Below are 10000 nucleotides of genomic sequence, written 5' to 3' on the forward strand. Positions count from 1 at the left end.
GAAAAAGAGAGAAAGAGCGAAAGAAAAAAAGTTGGAAAAAATTTCTAAGTCCTAAAATTTCCAAGACCGGTTTTTGGTGGAGACCGGTCGGTAGTTGAGCGGGCGGCCCGGCCTGAGCTCAGGTGAATGTCCGGCAAAATTTCGGAAATCAACTTTTTCGTACAGTTACTGCCCGGAACATCCACTACTTTCCTATATAGGGAAGAGGTTGTCGAAAATGAAAATTGAAAAAATTTTCTAAGTCCGAAAAATTGAAAAATTTTTCTAAGTCCCGACGATGGATAGTGAAGCTATAGGCGGCACTGGGACGAGCAAAGGCGGCTGAAAAAGAGAGAAAGAGCGAAAGAAAAAAAGTTGGAAAAAATTTCTAAGTCCTAAAATTTCCAAGACCGGTTTTTGGTGGAGACCGGTCGGTAGTTGAGCGGGCGGGGCCCGGCCTGAGCTCAGGTGAATGTCCGGCAAAATTTCGGAAATCAACTTTTTCGTACAGTTACTGCCCGGAACATCCACTACTTTCCTATATAGGGAAGAGGTTGTCGAAAATGAAAATTGAAAAAATTTTCTAAGTCCGAAAAATTGAAAAATTTTTCTAAGTCCCGACGACGGATAGTGAAGCTATAGGCGGCACTGGGACGAGCAAAGACGGCTAAAAATGGCGAGAAAGAGCGAAAGAAAAAAGTTGGAAAAAATTTCTAAGTCCTAAAATTTCCAAGACCGGTTTTTGGTGGTGACCGGTCGGCGGGTGTGATGGTAAGCCCCGCCTGAGCTCTGGTGAAAGCCCGGCAAAATTTCGGAAATCAACTTTTTCGTACAGTTACTGCCCGGAACATCCACTACTTTCCTATATAGGGAAGAGGTTGTCGAGAAAGAAAAAAGTTGAAAAATTTTCTAAGTCCGAAAATTTCCAAGACCGGTTTTTGGTGGTGACCGGGCGGCAGTTGAGCGGGCGGCCCGGCCTGAGCTCAGGTGAAAGTCCGGCAAAAATTCGGAAATCGACTTTTTCGTACAGTTACTGCCCGGAACATCCACTACTTTCCTATATAGGGAAGAGGTTGTCGAAAAAAAGAAAGTTGAAAAATTTTCTAAGTCCGAAAAATTGAAAAATTTTTCTAAGTCCCGACGACGTGGTAGTGACGTGGTTGGCGGGACTTGGACGTATAAAGGCCGATGAAAAAAAATGGAAATGGAAATGAAAATTTCTCGATTTCCGACGACGGTGTTTGGCAACGACTCTCTCGCCCGGCCACTGGTCGGCGCGAGAGAGGAGTGAGCGAGACCCGTCGATTCGAAAAGAGAAGCCGTCACACCGTCGAGGCGTGGCGGCTCTCAAGTGGGTTGGTCGGGCGTGTCGTGATGACTCGCGACCGTAAAAAATTCCCACTCAAATTCTCCCATTTCCGACGACGGTGTTTGGCAACGACTCTCTCGCCCGGCCTCTGGTCGGCGCGAGAGAGGAGTGAGCGAGACCCGTCGATTCGAAAAAAAGCCGTCACACCGTCGAGGCGTGGCGGCTCTCAAATGGGTTGGTCGGGCGTGTCGTGATGACTTGCGACCGTAAAAAATTCCCACTCGTCGAAAATTTTCTAAGTCCCAACTTTGAAAACGACGGTTCCTGAAAGTCGGCTGGCGGTTGGATGGGGCAATGTCCCCGTCCAATCGCTAAAAATGAGCCGGAAAACGGAGACATTATGCGGCGGAACATTAGTGGTTTTCCTTAGTATAGAAGAGGTCTCGATTCCTAAACTCGGAAAAATTTTCAGAGTCCCAAAAATTTTCGAAGTGTCGAATAGTTTGGTTTCTCGAATTGAAAATTTTTTTCAAATTTGCGACATTACGACAAGCAGCGATTGTAAAGCCCGGTCCAAATTTTTCAAACGAGTCTTACTTCTTGTTAGTCCGCCTGGCCGATACCAAAGAATGGCCGACCGTCGACTATCGGGCGAATAGACGGGTGAAAGAAATAAAGTCGAAGCCGGTGGTTGGATAGATATCGAAGGGAAGGCGAAAGAGGCGAAAAGGAAAGCGCGAAATTTCTTTAGTAGCTTCGACGCAAAAACTTTGGTATCGACGGGGAGCTTTGGGAAATGAAACGAAGACGCAGAATGGGAAGTTGTCCGGTTCGGCGTTAGTTGTAGTTTCATTTCCACCGTAGCTGAGCTCCTTTCCGCCCGCCACTTCACATGATTTTAGTTTCGATTCCGTTCGATCGCGCTTGCACTGTCTTTGTTTTTTTTTCACTGCTTGGATCGCGGCTTTGCTCTAACCAGTTTAGCCCCATGCGATCAAAAAGTCTTAAAAAAAAAAAACCGTTGAACGGAGACGAACTCGATGAGCTGTCGGTGTGTGAAATATCATTCCTTCGGTAAAACCGTTTTCGAAATTTCCGATGGTCGGTATATGTAAAAATATATCCGAACCGCGATGTGGACGGGAATTCAAACGCCCGCTTCACCGATTGGTGCGACAGCTGAGAAGCTCGTCACTCGATCCAACGACTCTTGGTCGAAAAGTTCAGAAGAGGTGCGCGCGTCAAACATTTTTTTGGTTTCGGACGTTTCGTTTCTTCGGCACGTGTGGTTTGTCTGTGGCCGTCTGTGAGAGAAATCGGACGCTTGTTCTTTGTTATTTTACCGTAACAAGACAAGACGGGAAAGATTCTTTCTTCCAAACTTACGGCATCATAACCATCAGCGTTTACCGTCAGCGACGATACGGAAGAGAAAAGAAAATGGTGCGCGTCTTTTCACTTTTTGACACCGTATCAAAAAAAAATTACCGTTCAGGCGGAAATGTGTGTGTGTGTGTGTGAGCCGAGAGATAAAAAATAAAAAAGCCACCAAACAGAACGCTTTCAAATTATTTCGTGCGGCGTGCGCATATTTCACATTTTGCCGTTTGACGGAAGCTCGTTGTGTGGAACACAGAAGTGGAGATGGACGGAGTTGAAGGGGGGCGAAGACGGCCCGGTCGGACAAAGTCAAGAGATTGAAATATACGAGAGAATTGGGTGGAAGTGATGGCAAATCTATAAAATTCAAAAATCGGATGAGATGCGAGGACCGCAAAATGTGGCGTCGACTCTGACTCTCTTTTACTACGAACTTCCCTTCGACGGAAGATATCGAGAGCTGAGCTGAGCGCCCGCTGAGTATGGCCGGCGTAATTACAAACGAGTTACGGTTGGAGCTATATCGATTGTACGTATCCCGAACGTTCATCGAACAAGCCAGATCAACTCGGCGCCCGGTAAGATGTACGCTCAGTTATGGCCATGACACACGAAGGGAGAATTCAAACGGCTGTGAGTGTACGGCCCGCCCGGAGTTGTGTGTAGGCAGTGACCTCTCAAGAAAAAACGTAAAAAATTTTTTTTTGACAGTCACCGGTCTGCGACAAGTAATCAGTACGAAACTTGGGTGCAATGCAAAAAACATTTTGAGAATCCTTGCTTGACAACAACGAATCTAACACGATAAAAAAAACGATCCCCATCGGTGTACCGCTTGCTTTTCTCGCGCTTCGGCGCAGAATCGCTTATTCAGCTGCCCTTGGAATATGTTCGTTTCGTGCATACTTGATCTCGGTCATTCTTCGGTGAACTCTTAAAGAATTGCGCACTTTTATAGGGGTAGTCTGGTTGCTTGTCTCGACTTGAAATGATTTGTTTTTTTCCGCCCATGACTTTCTATACGATGCCTCTATGCTGGCCTCTGACCGCGGTTGTTCCGAGTTTTCTCTTTCTCTTCGAAAGTCTTTGCGGAAAATTCTGCCTCGTGTGACCGTTGAGCGGTGAGGTGTGTGTGTGTGTGTGTGTCGTGCGGGGTGATGCGAGAGTGTGCCTCGGCGGTGGAAAAATAAAAATAAAACTCTGAGCCCACAAAAATTTAAAAGATGTATGCTTGTCAGCTTAGTAAAGCAGGCTTGACTTATGAGCATACAGCACGCCACATATGACCGTCGAAAACCGTAATACGGGAAAAAAAGTTGATGAATATATCAAGACCGGTCGAATGAATCCGATTCACTTTGGGCTCATAGACCGTTGAATGGTCTTTGACTTTGGAAATTGAAATGAAAAAAATCCAACAAACGGATCGGATCGGTGTTTCTCTTCACTGGGACTCGCTGTGACACGCCAGGCGTTGCGATCAAAAATTTTAGTTTCCGAAGAAAAAGAAAAAAAACGAAAAACGTGTTGATTTGGTGTGTGTTTGGTGATGCGTGGGCGAAATAAAAACCCGCAACTCGCCGGATGCATATCAAACAAACATACACGAAATACCTGGTTGATCCTGCCAGTAGCATATGCTTGTCTCAAAGATTAAGCCATGCATGTCTAAGTACAAGCCGCTAGACGGCGAAACCGCGAATGGCTCAATAAATCAGTTATGGTTCCTTAGATCCACTCCATCCTACTTGGATAACTGTGGTAATTCTAGAGCTAATACATGCACTCGAGCCTCGACTGCGGGCTTTCGGGCTCGCAGAAGAGGTGCTTTTATTAGATCAAAACCAGTCGGGGCCGGGCTTTCGGGCTCGCGCACCGTACCAATTTTGGTGACTCTGGATAACTTCACGCCGATCGCACGGCCTTCGCGCCGGCGACGTATCTTTCAAATGTCTGCCTTATCAACTGTCGATGGTAGGTTACGCGCCTACCATGGTTGCAACGGGTAACGGGGAATCGGGGTTCGATTCCGGAGAGGGAGCCTGAGAAACGGCTACCACATCCAAGGAAGGCAGCAGGCGCGCAAATTACCCACTCCCGGCACGGGGAGGTAGTGACGAAAAATAACGATACGGGACTCTTCCGAGGCCCCGTGATTGGAATGAGTACACTTTAAATCCTTTAACGAGGAACCATTGGAGGGCAAGTCTGGTGCCAGCAGCCGCGGTAACTCCAGCTCCAATAGCGTATATTAAAGTTGTTGCGGTTAAAAAGCTCGTAGTCGGATGTCTGTCTTCGGCCGGGCGGCGCCGCTCTGAATCAAGGGTGTTGCGTTTCACGCTCTGGGAGCCCGGGTGTCAAAGCCCGACTCTCTTCACGGTCGGACAACATCGCCGGAGTGGTGGTCGGTGCGTCGTTGTTGTATCTGCGGCCAGAGTTGGAAAGTTCTTTCGGGTTCTTTTTTAAATTTTGGTCGTAGTTGACTCGATTCGCTCCACCCAGTCAATCGTTCGGGGTGCCCTTCACCGGGTGTCTCGGGCGGCCGGCAACGTTTACTTTGAACAAATTAGAGTGCTCAAAGCAGGTGTATCCCAACGCCTGAATATCGCAGCATGGAATGATGGAATAGGACCTCGGTCCGATTTTGCTGGTCTTTTACTTTTGGACCCGAGGTAATGGTCAATAGAGACGGACGGGGGCATTCGTACTGCGGCGACAGAGGTGAAATTCTTGGACCGCCGCAAGACGAACAACAGCGAAGGCATTTGCCAAGAATGTTTTCCTTGATCAAGAACGAAAGTTAGAGGTTCGAAGGCGATCAGATACCGCCCTAGTTCTAACCATAAACGATGCCAACCAGCAATCCGTCGGAGTTACTCCAATGACTCGACGGGCAGCTTCCGGGAAACCAAAGTCTTTGGGTTCCGGGGGAAGTATGGTTGCAAAGCTGAAACTTAAAGGAATTGACGGAAGGGCACCACCAGGAGTGGAGCCTGCGGCTTAATTTGACTCAACACGGGAAACCTCACCAGGCCCGGACACTGGAAGGATTGACAGATTGAGAGCTCTTTCTTGATTCGGTGGGTGGTGGTGCATGGCCGTTCTTAGTTGGTGGAGCGATTTGTCTGGTTAATTCCGATAACGAACGAGACTCTAGCCTGCTAAATAGGTGACGGGTTTTATCAATTGAAACCGAAGGGAGTACGGAGGCGTCGGGATCAGGTGGCGGCGATTCGGGTCTCGGTGGGACTGGTTCCTTTAGTGAGGCAATCTCTCGGCTTGGTTTCGTTGTGCTCTGTTCGTCGGGTGTACGGCCTTCACGGGTTGGTTGCCTGGCGGATGAGGTATGGCGGGGCTTTGTCGGGAATGTCTCGCGGGGGCTGGCTCTATTGTTATTCGGTCGTCGTCATCCCCGGCGATACCTTCTGCTCTCGCGTCCGTCACGCAGTCTTCTTAGAGGGACAAGCGGCGTCCAGCCGCGTGACAGTGAGCAATAACAGGTCTGTGATGCCCTTAGATGTCCTGGGCCGCACGCGCGCTACACTGAAGGAATCAGCGTGTTTCACTCTCCCTGTCCGAAAGGACCGGGTAACCGCTGAACCTCCTTCGTGGTTGGGATTGGGGACTGCAATGATCCCCATGAACCAGGAATCCCTAGTAGGCGCGGGTCACTAGCCCGCGTCGATTACGTCCCTGCCCTTTGTACACACCGCCCGTCGCTACTACCGATTGAATGATTTAGTGAGGCCTTCGGACGGGCTTGTCGGGGTGCCGTCGAGTGGGGAGCAATCTCTGCCCGTGCGGTGCCTACCAACGGCGAGACTGAAAGATGGTCGAACTTGATCCTTTAGAGGAAGTAAAAGTCGTAACAAGGTTTCCGTAGGTGAACCTGCGGAAGGATCATAAACGAACAAGACAAATGTTTTGCGCATATGGCTTTGGTTGAGCACGAAACAACTAAAAGTTGCAAAACAAAAAAACCCCATCAAAAGTCTTTCGGCGTAAGACATCGTATGAACTATGTGTGGGTTGACGGAAGAAAATCATTTATTTTGAACGGGTATCAGGCGCTCTGATGCGCGGTGGTTTAAAGCGGATTCGCCTTTTCAAATTGATTTTTCTTTCCTCTCGGCTCAAAAAAAAACACAAAGTCTTTCGATTTGGTCTATGGCCGTGAGCAAATTCTTCCTGCTTCGATGGTGAATGTCTCTATAGATTCATTCGACCTTTAGCGGCGCTCACAGTGTTGACGTTAGTAGAGTGAAGAATACGATAGCCCGCCTGGGCCGCGAGTACCGAAGGAACAATAAAGGAGATTTTATAAAGTCTTAGTCCCTAAATCAAACACTTTGAAAAATAAAAACTCGGTGGATGGAGAGTCGGAAAAAAAAAAAACATCAAGATTTTGAACGGGTATCAGGCGCTCTGATGCGCGGTGGTTTAAAGCGGATACGCCCAATCGAAATTGTTTTTTTTTGTTTCTCTCTTCGTCTTCGGGATTTTTTGATTCTCGGTGGGGGACGAAAGTGTGAGACTTTACTCTGGACGTTCTTTTCGGGCGTAGATACTCGTGGTTGCGTGCGTGTGCGTCGTATAGACTAACACTCCAAAGCCCGACACTATGCCGTTGAAAACCGAATGTTTTTTAAGCTTGCCCTTCGCCCTCTCGATGAAGTAGGAAGAATTCAAAATCACAATAACACACTAAACCCAAATTCTAGTACGAGTGTTTATCGGAACATTTTCTTTCTGGCTTTCTTTCTCCGCCCTCGCATTCATTTGCTTGGGCGGGTTGGAGAAAAAGAGAGAAGAAAACGAATATGTCGTTTTATATACGACCCTGAACGGTGGATCACTAGGCTCGTGGATCGATGAAGAGCGCAGCAAAGTGCGCTAATCCATGCGAACTGCAGAACACATGGAGCATCGAAATCTTGAACGTAAATGGCGGCCCAGCTTCTCGCTCGGGCCACATCTGACTGAGGGTCGGTCGAATGATGAACGAACAGAGATTTTTTCAGTCTTGGTTTTGCATGTTGGGTCGCGGCGAGATTTATTTTTCACCCGGCCTGACCGCATAAAAGCTCCCGAATCTCTAACGTCTGGGTGCCGCGCGACTTAAGTGTCCGCGATGCCTCAAATACAAAAAAGGGGGAAAAATAAAAGAAGGTTCGCCCTGTTTTGTTTTTTTCCTCTCTATTCAAAAGAAACCTTTTTCGATGGCAAAACAGATGGGAAATTTTTGAGCCAACTCAAAAAAAAATTTTAGAAATAAACACATCTTCTCGAACAAGGTGTCGGCTGCGTGTGCGCGATATACCGCTTCAACGCGAGTTTAGTTGTGTGTGTGCGCCGGGCGTGTCGAAGTGTCGACCACCGCGAATTATCACTCACTCTAACCGCTCGTTATGCAAGCTTGGTTCGCGCACGACGCGTTGTTTCAATACAAAAAGCCGCAGGACGCCCTGTCACTTTTCGTAAATTAATTTTTGCGAATAACGAGAGACTCGCTTTATTTCGAAAAAAAAAAATTTGAACCGGCAATTATTCAATCTTTCCCGGCTTTAAAACGCCAAAGTCTGCCGAGCTAGATAAAGTGTTGTCTCCTTTTGAAAACAAACAATTCATTCTGACCTCAGTTTAGATGAGACTACCCGCTGAACTTAAGCATATCAGTAAGCGGAGGAAAAGAAACTAACAAGGATTCCCTTAGTAGCGGCGAGCGAACAGGGATGAGCCCAGCACCGAACCTCGCGCCCGGTTGAGCGGGTGCCGAGGAATGTGGTGTTCGGGAGGATCGTGCGCGTCTGTCCGGTATCTATCGTCCAAGTCTCCATGAACGGGGCGAGCAACCCACAGAGGGTGTCAGGCCCGTAGATAAGACGAGCCGAGACCGTGCATCGGATCCCTTCCCAAGAGTCGGGTTGCTTGAGCGTGCAGCCCTAAGCGGGAGGTAAACTCCTTCTAAGGCTAAATATCGCCACGAGACCGATAGCGAACAAGTACCGCGAGGGAAAGTTGAAAAGAACTTTGAAGAGAGAGTTCAAGAGTGCGTGAAACCGTTCAGGGGGTTTAAACGGGTGGGCCCTCGAAGGTCGAACAAGTCCCCGCTCCCGGCACTTGGTTGTATGCCCTTAACGCTGCATGGAGACTGCCTGAATTGGCGGCTCTCTTGCATAAGTCGTTCTGCGATCGCAATAGCCACGCCAAGGTCCGCAAGTGGGGGGCCTAGTAGGACTCCGCGACCGACTGGGTGTCTGTTACACGGGGCGTCCGTTAGCGAGTTTCGTGGTTACCTTCGCGGGTGCCGCGATGACGAGCGCGGCGTTTCCCAACAGTACTGCCCGGTCGTGACCTGTCTCCTCCCGGGAGGTGTCGTAGCTTTTTTTTGTAAAAGAGAAAAAGTTGCGGTGCTCAACCTGTGGAGGCCCAGAGCGGAGAGTAGAAGTCGGGTCCCACCCGACCCGTCTTGAAACACGGACCAAGGAGTCTAACATGTGCGCAAGTCGTCGAGAAATTATCAAACTAAACTCGCGAGGCGCAATGAAAGTGAAGCGGCCCCGATGAGGGTGCATCCGCGAGGGGTGATCCCGTCTCGAACAGAGCGGGCGCAACCCCAGGGCGTCCGAATGCTCGCGAGATCTTTCCCCCTTAAAAGGGTTTGGTCGAGTCGGCCGGACGAACCCAGAGCGCACACGTTGGGACCCGAAAGATGGTGACCTATGCCTGGCCAGGACGAAGCCAGGGGAAACCCTGGTGGAGGTCCGCAGCGATTCTGACGTGCAAATCGATCGTCGGAGTTGGGTATAGGGGCGAAAGACTAATCGAACCATCTAGTAGCTGGTTCCCCCCGAAGTTTCCCTCAGGATAGCTGGTGCTCGCAAAGAGAACAAACGGAGTTTCATCCGGTAAAGCGAATGATTAGAGGCCTTGGGGTCGAAACGACCTCAACCTATTCTCAAACTTTCAATGGGTGAGAAGCCCGGCCTTTTTCCTTGATTGAGGCCGCGGCAATTGATTTGAATCTGAGCGCCCAGTGGGCCATTTTTGGTAAGCAGAACTGGCGCTGTGGGATGAACCAAACGCCCGGTTAAGGCGCCTAAACGACGCACATTTCGGATCCCACGAAAAGGAGTTGGTTGCTAAAGACAGCAGGACGGTGGCCATGGAGGTCGGAATCCGCTCAGGAGTGTGTAACAACTCACCTGCCGAAGCAACTAGCCCTTAAAATGGGAGGCGCTATAGCGTCGTGCCTATACCGGGCCGTCGGTCGGCAGAGCGAATAACGTCCGTGTCAGCTCGAAGAGAGCGACGGCGCTGAGGCCCCGACGA

At 49.2% G+C, this 10000-nt stretch overlaps 3 non-coding genes across 3 annotated transcripts in view; all 3 read left to right on the forward strand.

Moving 5' to 3' along the window:
- The first annotated feature begins 4279 nt into the window (after positions 1–4279).
- LOC124319790 lies at positions 4280–6574 on the forward strand. The gene has a single exon (XR_006913479.1). It is a non-coding gene; the product is annotated as a small subunit ribosomal RNA (ribosomal RNA).
- Positions 6575–7504: 930 nt separating this feature from the next.
- On the forward strand, positions 7505–7657 carry LOC124319777. The gene has a single exon (XR_006913467.1). It is a non-coding gene; the product is annotated as a 5.8S ribosomal RNA (ribosomal RNA).
- Positions 7658–8298: 641 nt separating this feature from the next.
- Positions 8299–10000, forward strand: part of LOC124319783 — a 4577-nt gene continuing 2875 nt past the window's right edge. Inside the window, exon 1 of the ribosomal RNA XR_006913473.1 lies at positions 8299–10000. This exon is cut by the window's right edge and continues 2875 nt beyond it. This is a non-coding gene — a ribosomal RNA (large subunit ribosomal RNA).

Source organism: Daphnia pulicaria, unplaced genomic scaffold, assembly GCF_021234035.1.
Source record: "Daphnia pulicaria isolate SC F1-1A unplaced genomic scaffold, SC_F0-13Bv2 h1tg000197l, whole genome shotgun sequence".
Classification (NCBI taxonomy): domain Eukaryota; kingdom Metazoa; phylum Arthropoda; class Branchiopoda; order Diplostraca; family Daphniidae; genus Daphnia; species Daphnia pulicaria.